The sequence below is a fragment of the Vulpes vulpes genome, chromosome 5 (assembly GCF_048418805.1).
Source record: "Vulpes vulpes isolate BD-2025 chromosome 5, VulVul3, whole genome shotgun sequence".
In the NCBI taxonomy this organism is placed as follows: Eukaryota; Metazoa; Chordata; class Mammalia; order Carnivora; family Canidae; genus Vulpes; species Vulpes vulpes.
The window spans coordinates 130,188,672-130,208,192 of NC_132784.1; the positions used below are offsets into that span (position 1 = coordinate 130,188,672).

Here is a 19,521-nt window from a genome sequence, read left to right on the forward strand (position 1 = left end):
GGGAGCTTCTAGAAATTCCCCCCTCTCTAGTGGCTGAGGAAACCTGCTTGATGTGCCACAACTTTCCATCAGTAACATGCCTAAACGCTCATTTTCAAACATTATCTCCGCCAGGAGGGATAATTTGCTGTAATGTGGGTGTGAGAAATCCAGGAGTAGTTCAAATGGTCATTCAATTTATTTTACTTTTCTCTTTTAAAAAAAAAAACAACACTAAAAATCCTGGAAATGGAAAATGTTTTCAGGAAAACCAATTTGCCGTGGAAGGAAAAAAAAAACAGAGATTTGATTATTTCTGATCAAGCAGGAGGCTTGATCCATAAGGTTATGAAGAGCATGAGGAATTGGTATTTGTGAGTATGTGTATGTGGTTTTTATTAGATCAGATTTCACAAAACCTAGTACTTCTGAAAAATATGTGGGTGGTTGATGTGGGGATCACTTCAGGTATTTTTTTTTTCACTTCAGGTATTATGATGACTAGATAGGCAGGGGGAGGTCCAGGGATAGCCCAGGGTTGTAGGACAGAAATTATTCTGTAATTTTTAAGAAAACACAGCACAAAAAAAAAAAAGAAAGAAAGAAAGAAAGAAAGAAAGAAAGAAAGAAAGAAAGAAAACACAGCATTCAGTAATTGGGTGGATTAAATAACAAATGGAAATGCACTAACCAGTCAGTTCATCGTCCTTGCAGCTACCACAGAGATACAGAGTCCAGGCGGGCTTCCATCACACTTCTGTAAGAGCCAGCCTCTGGACTCCTCCAGCCAGCTTCATCCTACCCCCTCCCTCAGGGCCCGGGGACCCTCTCCTGTGCTCCCACGACACACAGGGCACACTCTATCCAGCACTTGCCAGATTGCAATGAATGTCTCTGTTGATGTGTCTTCCTTCCCTACCAACCCGGAAGCCCCTGGGGACCAGGGTCATGTTTTATTCTTCACTGAATCCAAGGACTGCCCTCAAGGCCAGAGTCATAATAGGGACCCAATAAATAAAATGTTTGCTGAACAAAACCAAGTACCTAGTTAGCTCAACTTTGTTGGGGGGTGGATGGGGAGAAGGAACTTCTTGTTGACTTTGGATCTCTCTGAAAATAAATAAGCGAAGTATTACAGCACCAAACATTCTTTAAACCTAAATTTTAAGATCTAGTTCTTCGAATATTGGTTAAACCCACATCAACAATAAATGTAAGTCAATATATTATGTTTTACTTTTAGATTAATAATTGTTTTTAATAAGACCTACTTTTAAAGAAAAAAGGACAATCCTTAAATTAAAGTAACCACATATTTCTCCTTCCCCAAAATCTCCTTCTAAAACAAGTAGGAGAGGCACCTGGGTGGCTCAGTGGTTGAGCATCTGCCTTTGGCTCAGGTCATGATCCCGGGGTCCTGGGATCAAGTCCTACATCAGGCCACAGGGAGCCTGCTTCTCCCTCTGCCTGTGTCTTTGCCTCTCTGTGTGTGTGTCTCTCATGAATAAATAAATAAAATCTTTTAAAAAAAATAAATAAAACAAGTAGGAAAGAAATTAGTGAATATATAGATTCTATTACTGAAACAAGCCGTTAACTCCACACTAGTAAAGTAGCAAGCAAGGAGGAAGTTAGAGCCACTGACTTCCTTCTGGGATCCCTTGATAATGAGAATGGAAGATGACTTTAAGCAAACTATAAAAATTTTAGGGGGGGGCAGCCTGGGCGGCTCAGTGGTTTAGCGCTGCCTTCAGACCAGGGCCTGATCCTCGAGACCCGGGATCGAGTCCCCCATCAGGCTCCCTGCATGGAGCCTGCTTCTCCCTCTGCCTGTGTCTCTGCCTCTCTCTCTGTGTGTCTGTCATGAATAAATAAATAAAATCTTTTTAAAAAATAAAAAATTAAAAAATTAAAATTTTAGGGAATGGAAGAATGGAAGCTGGTAGGGGGAATTATGGGAATATGAGAATTCACGGGATGTTAACCAAGAAACCTAGAATATCAACGTGGCAAGTAACAGATAACAAGAGGACAAATAAGATGCCTTAAAACCTCCTTAAAGAAGAATTCCAAATAACATATATAGATATGCCCCACCCTCCAGGACGTGGAGCTTAATTCTACCCCTTTCCTTCCTTTATCCTCGTAGATTATAACATGTCAACTAGTTTCCCAATATAACACTTTTGCTGCTTCAGAAAAGTTAAAGAAGATTCCCTTTTATGAAAGTCTATGTTGAGATAAGGTCTGAGGATCTAATGTAGAAACATGGTGACCGTGGTTGATAACACTGCATCGTCTAATCAAAATTTGCTAAGAACATAGAACTTAAATGTTCTCACCAGAAGGAAAAAAAAACCCCACAATAATTGTGAGGTGATGAATGTGTTAATTAACTAGATGCGAGGAATTCTTTTACAATGTATCCAACAAAAGATGTCTATGTTGGCAACAAAACTGTAGTAATAAACAATGAAAAAATGTAAATGAGTAAAATATTAAAAAGTGATATCACTTTTTGGAAATTCATCTATAAAATGTAAAGGTAAGGAGACAAATAATGAAGAAAAATATGAATAGTCATCACATGGATATGACCACTTTGCATGCTTACTCCTAACAAATTTAATTTGTTTAACATAAATAGCAACTGTATTCAAGAGTTTGGGGACTCCTTCACTTCACCTTCAAACTACTCACCAAAATATTTATTGCTGCCCACCAGCATTTAATTTGAACCAACCGTATATACAATTCTCTTTCAAAACATAGCTAGCAGCGTTGTGCTTCTGGTGAAACTGTCTCTTCATTGGAAAAACAATAAGGTTTAAGAGACAGTACAAGTTCAAGTAAACAAAGGTAGATGGGAAGATCTCTGCTTTTCAAATCCTCTAGCTAATAGATTGACATAATCAGAAAAACACATAGGCTTGAGTCTCCGGCACCAGGGCCCTGACTTCAGCCCTGGGGGAGTATGGAGTATTAGGATAGCAGAACTTTCGTCATTATCTCCTGAACTGGATAGGCCCAGGGAAAAGGAGAGATAGATTCCCAGGTTAACGCCCCTTCACAAATGTTGGTGGGGAGACACCAATATGGTAGAAAAGCAGCCCTTCTAGGGAAGCTGCCTGTAGGGCAGGATAGGGAGGACAGTAGGTGAGGAACAGCTGCTCTGAAAGGAACTCAGGGCAAAGGCAGAGAATGGCATTTCAGGAAAGTACTGGAGCTCTGAGCCTCTGGACACATCAGCATTTGCATGTGAGCAGACACCAAAAATCAGGTGAAGTCTAGAAGGCACAAGCCAATAGTGATGAGCTTGTTTCTGGCTCCTGCCTTCAGTGTGGTCCTGGGGCTGAGGGAGGCTTGCTCACCCTGTGTTGCTCGTTATCCACAGAGATCAGAGTCCACATGGCCCAGGTAGTGATATTCTTTTTTTTTTTCTTTTTTCTTTTTTTTTTGGTGGTGATATTCTTTAGCGATGTGTCTCATGAAAAGAAGTCAGTACAGAGTGACTGAGCCTATACTTTCTAATGCAAGTGCTCTACAACTTACAGTATGTGGGGGGGAGGGGTAAACAAAGGATGTTCAGTGGATTCCAGTGCTGGTTTCTAGGTCTTCTTCACAAGTGGGTACCCCCTTGTTCTCATCCCCCTCTGTTCCTGGTGGCAAGATCCCATGCCTGCTTTAAGGCCCTTCTTTCTGACCACTGAAAATCCTTTGCTTGTTCACTCAGGAAAGCCCCCTCTCTGAGGGGCTCTATGCTCATGCCCTTTCTTCACTCCGGTATTTAGGGGGCTATAGGGCATGAACAACGAGCCACGTGTCTGTCATCGAGCCAAGCACGAGACTCAGCCAAGATGCCTTTTTGTGCGTTTCTTCCTGAGTATTATCTTTCTCAGTCAAGACATCACCATCCAAAGTCCTGCAGGCTGGAGAACTGTGTCTCAAACGGCTTTCCCTCTCATTTCCAGCCACATCCAACCTCACAGTCTAGGTTCTGTCTCTGAAATGGCACCCAAATTCACTTCCTGCTCCTTAACCCCACTCTCACAGTCTTAATCCCAACCCTCACTAGTTCTAACGGGTTAGGAGCTGCCCAGCCTGCCTGTCACTTCCCACTGGCTTGAGTCTCTAAACTTCCTGGCATGACACACACAGCCATTCAGAATTGTGCTCCAACCGCCCTTTCCCATCTCACCTCGTGCCCCTCCATGCTGCACGTTCTGTATTCAAGTCATCCAGAACTTCCCTCCACGCCAGGCAACCCCTTCCCTCACATGCCCTGGGAAGGCACTTCTGTTTCCATCAAGCAAACCCTGCACATGCCACAAACCCAACTCAGACATGCGGTCAGCCAACCTTGCCAGACACCCTTGGGGTTGTCCATGAGAATTCCAGCCCCGGGGTTCTCATGACACTCAGGATGGCTTTTGTTCCAGACTTTCCCTTTCTGAGCATCAGTTGCACATCTGTAAAAGAGGAGAGAAAACACTTGGCAGGATGAGCACTGAGTATTATGCTATATGTTGGCACATTGAACTCCAATAAAAAAATTAAAAAAAAAAAAAGAAAAATAACACCTGCCCCATAAGGTGGTGGGAGAAATGAAATGAAATGATATGTTGGTTTCTTAGGGCTGCCATAATGACGTATCACAAACAGGGTGGCATAAAACAATGGAAGTTCATTGTCTCACAGGTCTAGAGACCAGGAGTCCAAAATTAAGGGATTGGCAGGCCCTGGCTCCCTCTGAACACTAGGGAAGTGCCTCTTTGCCTCTTCCTAGCTTTTCATGGTTTGCCAGCAATATCTGACACTCTTTGCTTATAGATTCATCACTTGAACCCTCCATCTTCCCTCTGTGTGAGTCTACGTCCAAACTTCCCCTTTTGTTAGGACACCAGCCTTATTGGATGAGGGCCCCCTGATGACCTCATTGTAACTTGATTACTTCCATAAAGGTGTTATTCCCAAGTAAGGTCACTTTCTGAGGTACTGATGGTTGGGACTTCAACATTACCTTTTGGGGGAACCCAAGTCAAACCAAGAGAAATAATGAATAGTAGGCTTGGGGTTGTGCTAAGCCTCTACTCTCCCACAGTGTGTTCACATATGTTGCCCCCTACAGTCTTAGGGATGGTCCCCCAGTGCAGAATAGGTGACTCAACACGAGTGTTTTATAAAGGAAAGATAGTTGGTGCTGCTTTCTTCTGCCTTCCTCCAGGCATTCACAGCAGACCTTTAGGAACCCTAGAGTCCCAACCTACATCTCTAAGCTATAATACAAACCCAAAGATAAAGATTCAAATGGACCACATCTCTGTAACTTACTTCCCTTTAAACCGCTTCGGAAAATTGCTGAAGAGGCAATTACAGTTGCGTATGGGTAATGGAAATAATTAGGACTACTTTCGGAAATTATGTATTTGATACGTTTCTCATAGGTAATTTAAGGGGCAGTGAAGTGGGATAGGTGGGTTCTTTCACTGAAAGCTCACACTAGGTAATTGAGCGACATAATGGAGGAAGAAAAACACATAAGTGAGCATAAGATAATGCAACCAAGAGAAAATAAGTTAACATGCTGATTGCTTTGGGATTTCACTGGAATCTCATGACTGAGACCCTGGGAAGGATCTGTGAGTAAAGACATCTTCTTCCACAAAGTAATAATCAGATACCATTCTAGGCGCCTATGATGTGGTGATCCAGTTGGCCAAAACCAGTGAACTCCCAGACATTCGTGATCTTGCCAGAATCCAGAGCACCTTGATGCAAAATGTCTTAGGGCTACACCAAAGGACACTTTACAAGATGAACACATCTTCAAGTGTTAGTATTTACTGAGGGAAAATATCAGGTAAATTAACAGAAATGTACAACATGAAAGCAGATTCATTTACAAATGAAGTCCGAGCCTTCTTCCTACACCACCATCCACACCCTCCTCATCTGATCAAGATCCTATAATGTCACAGAGCCAGGAAATTCCTCTGTAAAAGATACCTGGTGGTGAGATCCATTTTCCCTGCTTGCACATAATTAAGATAGATTCACATAAGATTCTTCTTATGTCTTTTGGAGATCTGGTCAACTTTAACACATCCCAGGCGAGACCAGTGCAACTCCGTATGAGTAAAGGAATATTTGGTTTTTATCTTTATTATTTTATTTTATTTACTTGAGAGAGAGAGAACACAAGCAGGTAGAGCTGCAGTCAGTAGGAGAGGGAGAAGCAAGCTCGCTGCTGAGCAGGGAGCCCAACACAGGGCTCGGTCCCAGGACTCTGCGATCATGACCTGAGCTGAAGACAGATGCTCAACTGACTGAGCCACCCAGGTGCCCCAAGTAGAGGAATATTTGTAACCTAAAATCTTCACAGTACGTAGCAAATGGACAAGGCAGGGATTTAATAACCCTGGTGAGCTCTGGGCTTTCAATGGGGTTTGCAGTTGTGGTGGTCAGTATTCACAAGATAAAGGGATCTAGTGGAGTTTGAAAAGGCCACTAAACTGACCCATATTTTCTCCGATGAATGTGCTGCAGAAAATTTCTCCTGACAGGTTATTATGACTACTTTAATGTACATATGACCAGCTGTCTAGAAAACAGTTCAAATTATCAATTGTTCATAAATATACTGACATACGTGGTAACGGCACATTGCGGTGCTCAATATTTAATTTGGTCTTTGTTCTTTAAAAGAGTGATACTGCCTTCTGAGTGGAATTAAGATGTTAAATCCTGTGGAGAAGCACATATCTCTTTTTCTGTGTGCTTTCAAGTACTTCTGTTTGGGAAGTGCTCGGCATTAGAATCATAACAGGTTTGGGTTTTTCCATGCCACTCAAGGAATAAAAAATGGTTTTTTTTTCCCCCAAGGTAAGTTAAATTGAGTCAAGCTTGACAAGAACGTGGTATGAGCCCTTTCAGGGGCTGTCTCCTCCTCCTCTCGCCATCGGAGATCCCCAGGTATATGTATACCCCAATACCTGAATGATCTGGCTCCTCCATAGGGGGTGTTTTCAGCCGCTGTTGCTTCTCAGCTAGGCCTGTGGGGTCCACACAAAGTGAGGTCTAAGGGCTTCACTCCTTCTGGGTCAAGTTCATCTGTGGGCATCTCCATGTAACTCTCGGGCCTGCAGCATATGCTGTGCGGCCCTCACAGGGGAAGATTTCCCATCTTACAGATGAGAAACTCAGCTGTTGCAGTGTCTTGCCTTGGTCACACCAATGTGGCAAAGCCTAGACTTCACTCCCAGGCCTTCAAATCCAAAATCAACAATTCTATTTTTCCACCTTTGACTATCTGTGATGTACCCCCTCACTCTGGATATCATATAACCCCCACTAAAAACTCTGAGACCATGATTGGTTATGTGTATGATGGAAAGACTGAAAATGAAGACAGGATTTTTCAAGACTGCCCCAGAAACCTACGATGTACGGCTAATATATCATACCATTGCACCTGACATATTAGTCACCCATAGTTTTCTGACCAACTGACCAACTAGCAAAAAGGCCTTTTGTTTTTTTTTTAAAGTTTTATTTATTTATTCATGAGAGACACAGAGAGAGGTGGGGAGACAGAGACACAGGCAGAGGGAGAAGCAGGCTCCAAGCAGGGAGGCCAACGTAGGACTCGATCCCGGGTCTCCAGGATCAGGTTCTGGTCTGAAGGCAGCGCTAAACCACTGAGCCACCCAGGCTGCCCCAAAAAGGCCTTTTGAACATGAGGTTTATTTCAATAGCCAGAGCAAATGTTCAGGAATTCCTCTTTAGGAATATAGGCAGACTTACCAACTGAGTAAAAAAAAATAATAATACTAATGTTTATGCAGGACTCAATTGCTATGCATTATTTTAAAAACCAGTACATCAAATGTATGGATCATCACACTTCTGCAAAACTAAAACACTCCCTTATTAAGAAACTAAAACCTTCTCTTTTATCATGTGAGTTAGATTTTGAAAAATATATGTATATCTTAGCCATAAAGAAATCTGAAATTATATAACATTCCCCAATAGGCCCTTGGCTCCTACAGAAGATGCAGAAGGTTCTCAATGTCATCTCAGAAACTCCATGTTCTCCCCTTTACGCAGCTCCTCTGATGCCTTCCCCCACCCAGAGCCCTCCTCCCCATCCTCCTGTCTAAACCTGGGTTCAGGAAGGCATTTGTTCCCTGGGGGGAGGAAGCACGTAGCTCTGCCTTCCCAGCATGTGGCACACATTGATGCTTATAGATGCTGATTGATGGCATGAATTAGTGAATGAATGAATGAATGAGTGACTAGGAATCAGTGAGCTCCTTCTCTCACCATCATTTGTAACTGGAAGCTTCAATTTCTCCTTATTAATTGTACACCTTTGCCCTTGGTAAAGGAACTTTGGCCTCCAGAGCATCCCTGCGTGAGTCAGCTATAAAGTGAGGGGTGGGGCAGGGACCCCTTTATATGGTTTATATGGGCACACATCTATCCTACTTACCTACAAGGTGAGTCTCTGTGCCACATTTCATAAATTGGAAGACTCTAGGGCTGTTACACAGACCAATGATTACAAAAATATTTCTAGAAGAAGATGCCTGGGGCACGTATTGATTATAAGTAGAAAAATTCTTGACTCGGCAGTGAATCCAAAAGATTTTAATTATCTAGTCTTTTTATGACATTACTTCCTAATGATTGTGTACCACAGCATGGTCTAATCTTACCATCAAATTATAGGACAAAATCAACAAGACCACCCAAAACACAGATGGCATTATAACACCAACCGCATCTTCCATAAAATAGTGTGTCTTTCCAGACATGGTCAACTTTCTCTCAAAGGCTGTCTTCTAGCCTCTTCTTGGACACTCCTGATGATGGGGAATTTATTTCTTTGGGCAGACCACAAACTTGGAAAGTTCTCCTTTCTATTACTCTGAAATCTGCTTCCCTAAAACTTTTACACATTGGCCCTAACTCACCCATGGTCATGAACATTTTCCAACGTGTGCCCTGAGGAAACTAATTAGTTAAGAAGTACTATTTTCTAAAAAGTAAAGAAGGAATTGTGGTCAAATAAGAATGAAAATCCTAACTTAAAAGTGGTCAAAAGGGTCTGCTTGCATACGGACTTCTCAGACCCTTCAATAGATTCATGGATGTTATAAATCCCCATGAGGAGTGGGTGCCAAAAGGCATTCTCATGACCATCACATCTCTTCTATGGAGCAATTCTGAAGATTAATAACTCAGCAAGCCATGTTTGCAAGTAAACATGTTTCCAAATAAACATAGAATAAATCTACTTTTCCTTCCACATACAGTTCTCCAAATACTACCTGAAAAAAATTGCAAAACATGTAAGTTTAAATTCCAGGCTAGGGGAAACTGACTGGCTCAGTTGGTAGCGCATGTGAGTCTTAGTCTCGGGGTCATGAGTTCAAGCCCGAGGTTGGGCGTGGAACCCAGTTAAAATTAAAAAAAAAAAATCTGGGCTAAATATCCTAGTTTCCTAAAGAACTGTGCCTGTGATATAAGGTTTATAGACCTCCTCTGCATCCTGGACCTTCTCTGCTAGATTCTTCTCTCAATACTATACCCTTTCTAACACACATGTTTTTTTTTTTAATTTTTTTTAAAATTTTTATTTATTTATGATAGTCACAGAGAGAGAGAGAGAGAGGCAGAGACACAGGCAGAGGGAGAAGCAGGCTCCATACACCGGGAGCCTGATGTGGGATTCAATCCTGGGTCTCCAGGATCGCGCCCTGGGCCAAAGGCAAGCGCCAAACCACTGTGACACCCAGGGATCCCCTCTAACACGCATGTTAAAGCAAAACTCCAAATTTGTGGTTGCTGCTGGCTGTGTCACTTGTCCTCTTTGGCTTTAATTTCCTCATCTGCAAATGTGGAAAGTCAAAGTCTACCAACCTCACTGAGTCATTTTGAAGATTAAGTATGTTAATGTACATAAAACACTATGTCAACATCAGCTGTGTGCTGTTTTTCCATCTTCTCTAGTATTTAGAGCCTATTTCCTCTTACATATGTTTTAGTCTTCCTTTTGCATTCAGATTCCAGAAGATACACACGAGAGAAAATATTGGGTCAATACTCTGATGATCTAAATCCTACCTGTCCGTGGTCATTACTTGGTTCCCAAGAGCCTTGCTACTCCAGGATCACCTAGAACCTGGTTAGGAATAGAGAGTTTCAAAATGCAGTCCAGATTACTGAGTCAGGACCTGCATTTTCTTGAGATCCTCAGGTGATTTGTGGACACACGGATTGAGAAGCACTAGTCTAGACAGTGCTGAGCCTCTCCATTCCCCCACGGCACCCAGCCCAGGGCTATGCACACAGCAGGGACCCACTGGGGCTTTCTAGCATCCGTATTTATTAACTGAAGCTGTATGAAACTTGTTCATAGGGGAAATTGATAACTGGAAAATTCTGGAGCCAAAGGCATGTTTAGGGTAAACAGGAAGGGGTTTACCTCACAGTAATTACTATAATTTGTCTATATAAGATCCAAGAGCAGATATAGTTCTAAACACTAAGGTGATAAAAACCGAGCTTTTGTATTATCTTTTCATTTGATTGGTTTTCATTACTTAATCTTCTTTTGATTATAATCAAACTCTAAATTGTGAGTGATAATGTCGACAATTCAGTGGACTTTATTTATCCTTAGAGGCAATAAGATGTAGTGTCATGACCATGGTCTTTGCATTAAGACAGATCGGAGGGGGGTGGGGGTGGATCCCTGGGTGGCTCAGCGGTTTAGAGCCTGCCTTTGGCCCAAGATGTGATCCTAGAGTCCCAGGATCGAGTCCTGCATGGGGCTCCCTGCATGGAGCCTGTTTCTCCTTCTTCCTGTGTCTCTGCCTCTTTCTCTCTCTCTCTGTGTCTCTCACAAATAAATAAATAAAATCTTAAAAAAAAAAAAAAAAAAAGACAGACCTGAGTTCAAAGCTTAGCTGCACCTCTTCTCAGCTCTTTGACACCAGGAAAATCACCCACCACTCTGAACTTCAGCATCCTCATCTGTAACAGGGGCATAATAATGTCTATTTAATGGGGCAAAGAAGGATGAATTATTATAATGCATATAGAGCTTCTAGCATAGTGACTCACATGTAACAGGAACTCAAAAGGTATCCCTTCCCTTTTCAGCACATTCCAACTTTCTCTTCATCAAAGCCATGATAAAGGGGAAAATCGAGAAGCTCTTTAGATGTACAGCCACACAATGCATTGGTTGGTAAGCCCTTGTTGAAGTGTAGATCGTGAACCACCTGTCCTGCAGTGCCATAGTCATCATGGCGAGCAAGAGGCTGAGTTTTTAATCCATTCTCCAGTTACCCCCAGTAGAGACCACACACTGAAAAAGCAGCTGAATCAGCCCAACATGTGGATGGGGAACACTAGATACATGAAGAGACTATTGTGTCTGGTACAGAGAAGATGCTCAATCAGTGTTTTCAAACTTATTCATCAATTGGTCAATGAAAGTGATAGTTATATATGGTCTTAGAGGACATGTAGTCCAAGTTCCATTCAGTTCGGGTACTCTTCCATAGAGGTGGTCACCCAGTCTCTGCCCATAGGCCCAGCAGTAGGTGCTTGGGGCTTCTCAAGATAATACATTCTATCCTTAGGGTACAATTATTAAGACTTGATCTTTAAAAAAAAAAAAAGACTTGATCTTTATTTTGAGCCCAAAGCTCATCTTCCTCCAGCTTTCAAACATTGTTCCTGATCTTGCCTTAAACTCGAGCTACACTACCTAAATCTAATTGCTTTTCTTAGAAGAACATTTCAAAATCTGTTGATAGCATCAATATCTCCCTTTTCCATCCATATTCCCCACCCACCCCCGAGCTCCCTTCCATGTTGGCACCTTCTCCAGCTGCCTCTGGCAGACACCACTGGCAGTTCTCTCTGGCCACAGGTTGTCTATCCCCAGCATCACCCCACTCAGACTGCACTTCCCTGGGGCCACTCAGGCCCACCACCAGAAACCAGACAGCAAGGGCCAGACAGTCTGGTGTATCCCTGACTTAGACACCATTCCAGCCTTTAATCCGCCCACCACATCACCACTTTATAGCTATGTCAAATTGTTGGGTTATAATAAACTGAAGTCTTTTGTTTGTTTCCTGTGGGCTGCTGTTAAGCTAAGTTTTCCTGCTCTTATAGGTGTAGAGCTCTTTTTCTAACCTAAAAGCAGGACTTCACATTTTTCCCATTGATGCCCACCTTAAAAACCACCAAAGTCTTTTAGCATTTTGATTCAATTGTGGAAAATATTAGCTCTCCTCTTTCACTGATAATGTCTATCAGTGATCTTGTTCCTGGCTGTTCGCAATTCCGGTGTGGCTGTTGATCATTAAACAATGTGAAAATGGCCTTTTAAAGGAAAATGTATACAGTCAGTTTTTAATACTTTTCTCCAATATCTGAATTCATGGTTTGAAATAACTGATCCTGCTTTTCATAGTCCATTCTAACAAACACCTTAGCCTCACAAGATAGAATCTAGGTCATTTACAGTTAGAGATGCTACATTGCCATTATTATTTGTAGTATGGGACAATCCTCGTGGGACTTATTATGTCATGTCTGGGCCCTGTTTCTCATAGTCACTGTCAGCGGGGTGAGCAGTGTTGCTGTTAAGGCATCTCAGCCTAACAGCATGGACTTGGCCTTCATACTGACCACTGGGAAGTCCTAGAGACTCATACAAAGAATAAGAATCCTAACAACAAAATTTAAAGCCATTTCTTTTTATTAGAAATTCCCAAATAAAACACCATCCAAAGTTAGGGGGGAAATATGACTTAAGGAAAAATAGATATTTTTAATATAATACTCTATCCACCTTATTTTAGATCCTTTCTTGTATACATGGATTTTGAGGGGGTTTTGTGCATTTCATATTTGGGGCTGTCAGTTTCCTCTTTCATATTAGTCTCCTTGTTGGAGTATGGAGTGAATTGATCTTCGCAACTCTGACCCCCTGGGGCTGCCCACCCCACGTTTCAGAATCCAAATCTCACTCCTAGGATTCTTGTGGCTGGAGCTGGTTGGCTTTCCCCTTGAGCAGCTCCCTGGCGCAGGGTAAAAGCTTGAGGTTGCCTGGGTATCTCTCTAGCAAGCCACTCCCATAGAGAATTGTATTTCTCTGAGCTCTTTGTTCTTTTGTTTGTTTGTTTGTTTTGTTTTGTTTTTTAATGTTTTTAATTTTTTTATTTGAATTCAATTAGCCAACATTTAGTACATCATTAGTTTCAGATGTAGTGTTCAATAACTTCAGTTGCGTATAACACCCAGTGTGGGCTCTTTGTTCTTATATTCCAGATTCTGAACATGGCTGGGCCACATTCCTTTTAATCAACTTCTTCAAGCTGAACCTAGGGGATGGCTTTGTGCGTGCCATTTTTCAAGGACCAAACACACTGCTACAAAATCAATAGATGCTATATTCAAAGTTAATTATCATTTCTGGTAAATTGAAATTAGCCTAGAATTTCACTGAAGGTTTTTGTTTGCTGTTCTCATTATTTTTCCTCCCTAAGGAGGTTGTCTGTTGATCATACACGGAGCCAGCCATGCCCTCTCTTTCTGGCCTCCTGAGATACTTGGCAAGACTTTCTGTGGTGACTACAGGCCCATGATCAGGAAATAGAAACAAAGCGAAACTCACTGGTCCATGTAACACTTTGGTCACACCATACAGTTGACAACCAATAGGAACAAGCTGAGCTGATGGAAAATACAAACGCTTGTAGAGAAGACCAGATGATTGGTCTAAATAATGTCACTGTTATAAAGAAAACTCTAACTTAGATTTATCAATCCACTTTGGTCCAGATCTCTGTACTAACACTATTTAGAGGCCGAGGGGATAGAAAACAAAACAGCACAGGCTTACAAAATAAGGAACCCATGGCGATTGCCTAAAGGTTCAACTCTCCACTGTTCTTTTGCTGTAGCTGTGGACATAGATTTGTGTTTCAAGAGTTACCTCTCTTAGCTGGTAACTTAAAGCATTTGGCACATTTATGCTTAAAAATTCACAAACGAATCCCCATTCAACTCATCAACATGCTCTTTCACTTCAGGAAATGTAAACATGAGCTAATTAAGTGAATCTTTGGGAGGTAGAATTATTTGAAAGTGTTAACCTACGTTTGACCTGCCGGGGATGACATGTCACACTCCCAGTGAAATCAATGTGTTACTCTAGGTTTTACATTATGTTGTTGTGACCGGCTGTAATTATAAGAGGAGAATTATTTTTTTTTCTTTATACACAACACGTAATTTGAGGTGACTTCCCGATCTCACAGCTCATTTTCTTTGCCTATTTATGAGATGCAAAGATATTGCCACAGTCCAATTACATTAGGTCCCGAGCTTTACACCTGCTATGATTTAATTACATTTTTGTTCAAACACTTACACCTCATGTGCGTTTGCAAATCATCCTCACTCCAGTGGCAATTTCCCAACATGGCTGTGGGAGAAAATGGCCTTTGAAATGGTGCTTTCTCTGTAGTGCTTAAGAAAGGAAGGCAGTACATGAAGAAGAACCTCAGAAGATGAGGGCCAGGCTTGAAGCACGGTTTCATTAATACTGGATGGCAGAAAAGGAACCAAGTCCCAGATAATGAGGAAGGAGTTGCAATTTTTTTTAAAGCTATCTGGTGACAGGGAAAACAAAAATGACATTCAGCTGACGAATGAGCGGAGTTTGACCTAGCCTTTTGACCCTTGACAATCAATCTTACCTGCTACTTCATAAAGAATTATAGCTCTGCCACTCACATTTGACTCTGGATTTTTACTATTCCCTTTACCTTTTTTTTTTTTTTTGAATACATGGTCCAAGAAGATAAATGTTTATGTTGTATACAGCAGAGAGGAGGAAATATGGGATATTCGGAAGGGGGAAAAAAACCTGAGAAAGAGAGAAGAGAGCAACAAGACCAACAGCCATAAAATGGTTTATACATGCAATTCAGAATTGTCAGGGATATTTTTTATGGGGCTGACCAAAATAGCAACTGGAAATAACTGATGACCCCGTACACCTGGTCTAGAGGCGAGACCCACAAGAGTTGGGGGAGATCCGAGCCCACCTGCCAACCTAGCCCGGCCCACTTCTGCTCCCCACCTCCACCGGCCCCAAAAGGCATCAAATGAATTTTTGAATGAATGACCCTGGGTTTCGGAGGGCTCTGATTATGGTGTGTGCTGTGAAGGCTTCCGGTGCCACCGTTACAGGAAAGAAAGGGCACTGCGTCCAGGCCACCGAGCTGTTTTCATTGTGTGTTGAAGGTGCCCATACAGGCACTGAACACTTTGTGCACCATCCCCCCACCTTGGGTCCACCAAGAGAGTGTAAATCCATAGGGCTAAAGTATCTCACTGGAGTGGGAGAGGAGACACCTTGTGAATGACACCTAAGGTCCTCTTGGGCATTCGAGGTGCCTTGTTTTTATGTATAATTTGATGCGGTGTGTCTCAAGATGCTCAAACCCAGGCTTGTCAGCAGAAGCAACTTTCTGGAGCTTGCATGGTGCAGAAGCTGACTGTGGGGACTTCTCCTTGCCTTTATGGTGTTGAGATTCCTTTCCAGGGCCCTACTGGGGACTCTAGGCAAACTTGATCTCCTAGAAGCGGAAGGCAACTTTTGACCATTTAACCCATCCCGGGTCACTGAGAACTCAAGGCTGTTTTCCTCCTCTAGCCTGAGATAAGAGAGCCAGGTGGATGGTGGTGAGATGGAAGGAGTCTTCCAGTAGCTCTCAAAGACAAAAATGAAATGCCAGAGTTGGTGAGGGGTGGGGGTGCGTAAATTGGCTCTTTCAGTAGCAGGCCACGGAGCCTGATTCCTGTGTCTGGCTGCCTGTGTCTCACAGGACAGAGACAGCTCCACGGCAGATATAAGGAAGCCTTGTCATTGTGTGAAAGGCCACCAATCTGTCACTGACACCTTTCTTGGTACACTGGGTTCCACTGTGTGTCCGGCCCCTCCTAGGCAGTGACTGTGCCAGGCGCATCTGTGCGGCCTGGTTGCTGGTCAGCTGCTCCCTGATGCCACCCTCCCTGGCCAGGAGTTCGTTACCTCCAGAACCACAGGGCTGACAAGCTGTTTATGAGGTGCTTCTGGGCTGTGTGTTCGTAAAGCATCTCCCCTCAAAATAGGGTGAGCTCGTTAATGGAGGAAGTGAGGTCAGGGCTCTGGCGGTGCTAACAAGATGACAGAATTTATGAACCACTGTGGTAGAAAGATGGGGCTATCTGCAGTCTATTCATATAATAAGGCCACTGGGGGCCAGGCGTTCCTCCCCTTGAATTTGCTTTTCTTTCTTCATTCCTTTTTGTTGGCCAGCCCTCCCTTTCTGATCCACTTAGAACATGGTTCCTCTGGACCTGCCGTGGCTGAGGTAGATGGGGCGCTTCCTCCCAAAGACTGCTGGGCCTACTCTCCGGGTGACGGTGAACCGTGGAGAGTCGAGTGAGCCAAGCCTTTGGTCAGGTTTTGTGTAAAATCTAAACACGGTGTCAAGTTGGCAGCATCTTAAGACCACGTTAAAATGTTCAACTTAGCCTAAGAAACTTGTGGTAGTTTCTTTTCAAAGTCCGATGTCCAGGTGCCTGGGCACCTCTGTCGGTGCAGTGTCCGCCTTCGGCTCAGATCCTGATCCCCGAGTCCTGAGATCAAGCCCCACATTGGGCTTCATGCTCAGTGGGGAGCCTGTTTCTCCCTCTGCCTACTGCTCCCCCTGCTTGTGCACTCTCTCTCTGTCAAATAAATAAAATCTTTATTAAAAAAAAAATAAAAGTCCAATGTCCTTTTCATTCCAATGAATGGGGACATGTCTTTTTTCATAACTCTGTGAAGTGGAGGAAATTGTCTTGTTGCTGCAGTAAAATCACCGTGACCCAAATAATCAGGGGAGATTCCATACAGCTGTACAAGTTGAACAAAATAAGAACGGAGCAAAAGATGTGGAGAGTAATGGAGAAGAAGGAAAAATGAGAAGATAAGTGAAACCATTTCTGGTATTAAAATGAGGAGAGTTTCCTACTAGAATTTATTAGTTGTAGAACTAGTCACATGCAAGGTCGACTAGTTACAAGGAATAAAGTATTGCCTGTTTTTATAAATTTTGAGAATTAGTTCTCATGAGATCATTTTACTGAGGGATAATCCAATATCTGCTTGGAAAACCACCACCATGATGATGGGGGCCACCGTCTTGCTTTTTACTTTGACTCAATATGACTTATTAACCAGAAAAATTAAAAGTAGGCATCTCCAGCCAAATTATTATTGTTATTTTTAAAGATTTTATTTATTTATTCATGAAAGACACAGACACTCAGAGAGAGAGATAGAGAACAAGAGAGAGAGGCAGAGACACAGGCAGAGGGAGAAGCAGGCTCCATGCACGGAACCTGACGTGGGACTCGATCCCAGGTCTCCAGAATCATGCCCTGGTCCAGCCAAATTATTAATAAGATGCATCACGTATAACTTTTTTCTACTAACAGTACTTCACAGTTCATTGGGGACAAGGAAAAATAGTTAGATAAGAAAGACAAATAAAAACACAAGATTCTTTTCTCTGCTTATCCAAACACAAAAAGCTATGAAGTAGCAAGTGGTCTAAGTCTGTCTGACTCCAGAACAAAGTTTATGTCAACTGGATTCAAAGAAAGAAAAAAAAATTGATCTACTCTTGCATCTTATGGACTAAAAACCTTGGTTGAGGGCAGCCTGGGTGGTTCAGCAGTTTAGCGCCACCTTCGGCCCAGGACGTGATCCTGGAGTCCCGGGATCAAGTCCCCCGACCAGGCTCCCTGCATGGAGCCTGCTTCTCCCTCTGCCTGTGTCTTTGCCTCTCTCTCTCTCTCTCCCTCTCTCTGTATATGTGTGTGTGTCTGTGTGTGTGTCTGTGTGTGTGTCCCATGAATAAATAAATAAAATCTTTTAAAAAATAAAAACGTTGGTTGGTTGACTAGTTGCTGTACAACTGGGGTCCACCTGATTCATGGCCAGCCCTCCCTTTCTGATCCACTTAGAACAGAAGGGTATTGGCTGATCTTGGGAAAGCCAGATCACCAACAGACTAGACCTAGAGTCTGCTTTATTCGGTTACTTATCCAGCCTGATCAGAGGGGCTGTGTCATTGGACCTCCTCCTCCCTCGAGATTGACTCATATTTAACCTCAGGAAAGACCTTTTGTGGGATACTTGCGGGATTAACCCCAGGACATGAGAATATTCCAGAGTCAAATCTGAGACTTGGCACTGATGAGTGTTCTGCGGTGGGATCAGGGATAGGTCCAGGGAAAAAAGAGCCCTGATGTCTGGCCTCCCACACGATGCTTTCTGAGAAAGAATGGTGAATGTGTTCCCATCTGTGAGTCATGCTGCTAATTACCCTACAACCAAAAGACCTGTTAGGGGCTTGAATTCTTGTAGTCCTAGGAACCTTATGCTAAGTGCTTTCATTTTATTCCCCAAAATCTTTAGTCCGAACTGTATTTTGCGCAGTGTAGCATATAGCTGCCAGATTCCTGAATCGTAAGCCTAGGGCCCTGTGCAATTGAGTTTTATAAGCAACGCAGGAAAATCTGCTTCATGCCTTCTTGGGGTTGGGGTGGGAGAGCTGTGAGGTGACAATAGGAAATTGGATACTGGGAAGAAAAGTGAAGCCCTGGACATTGTTGTCTTAATCAGTATCAGGAAGACCATATTCGTTAAAATGATCTCCATGATCTTTATGCCAGATGGTCTGAAATTCATCCCTTAGAAATTTCTTTCTAAGAAATAGGGGCACCTGGCTTAGTGGCTCAGTGGTTGAGCATCTGCCTTTGGCTCAGGTCATGATCCCAGGATCCTGGGATCAAGTCCCACATTGGGCTCCTCACAGGGAGCCTGCTTCTCCCTCTGCCTCTCTCTGTGTGTCTCTTATGAATAAATAAATAGAATCTTAAAAGAAAAAAGAAATTTCTTCCTATATGTTATTGTACACACTATTTCAAAACACAAGCAATATGGGACAAGTAACTTAGTTTCATTTCATGTTAATAACTATGTACTGGACACCAGTCCTGAGGATAGAAAGAGGGACCCTGGTCCCTGCCCTCACAGAGCTGGTCTCACTGTTATCAGCCCTACCCACCTTCATGTGGATGAACCGATTACATAAATGTCTTCTGTGATGGCTTGATGAGAACAAAGTCATGTCATAGATTTAAGGAACTTGAAATCTAGAAAAGTAAGTTTACAATATTCTGTTTAGTGATTTCGGAATGGAGTCTGGCTTTCCCACATAAACTCCCGCTGAGAGCTCTTTGGATTTTTATCTTTCGTGGAAACACGAGAAAACAGAAGAGTTATTTGAGGCTATAAATTAAAATAATTCTAATTGTTTCCCCTCTATTTTCCATACCAAACAAATTTTAATTCTTAATTTTTGTCTCCCCTGCTAACCACCCTGGAGGGCAAGATATTATGTCTTA

The 19,521-nt window shown here is 42.7% G+C and overlaps 1 protein-coding gene across 2 annotated transcripts in view; it reads left to right on the plus strand.

The window, feature by feature from the left end:
- Positions 1 to 19,521, plus strand: part of POU6F2 (POU class 6 homeobox 2) — a 475,740-nt gene that overhangs the window by 289,435 nt on the left and 166,784 nt on the right. The window lies entirely within an intron of this gene.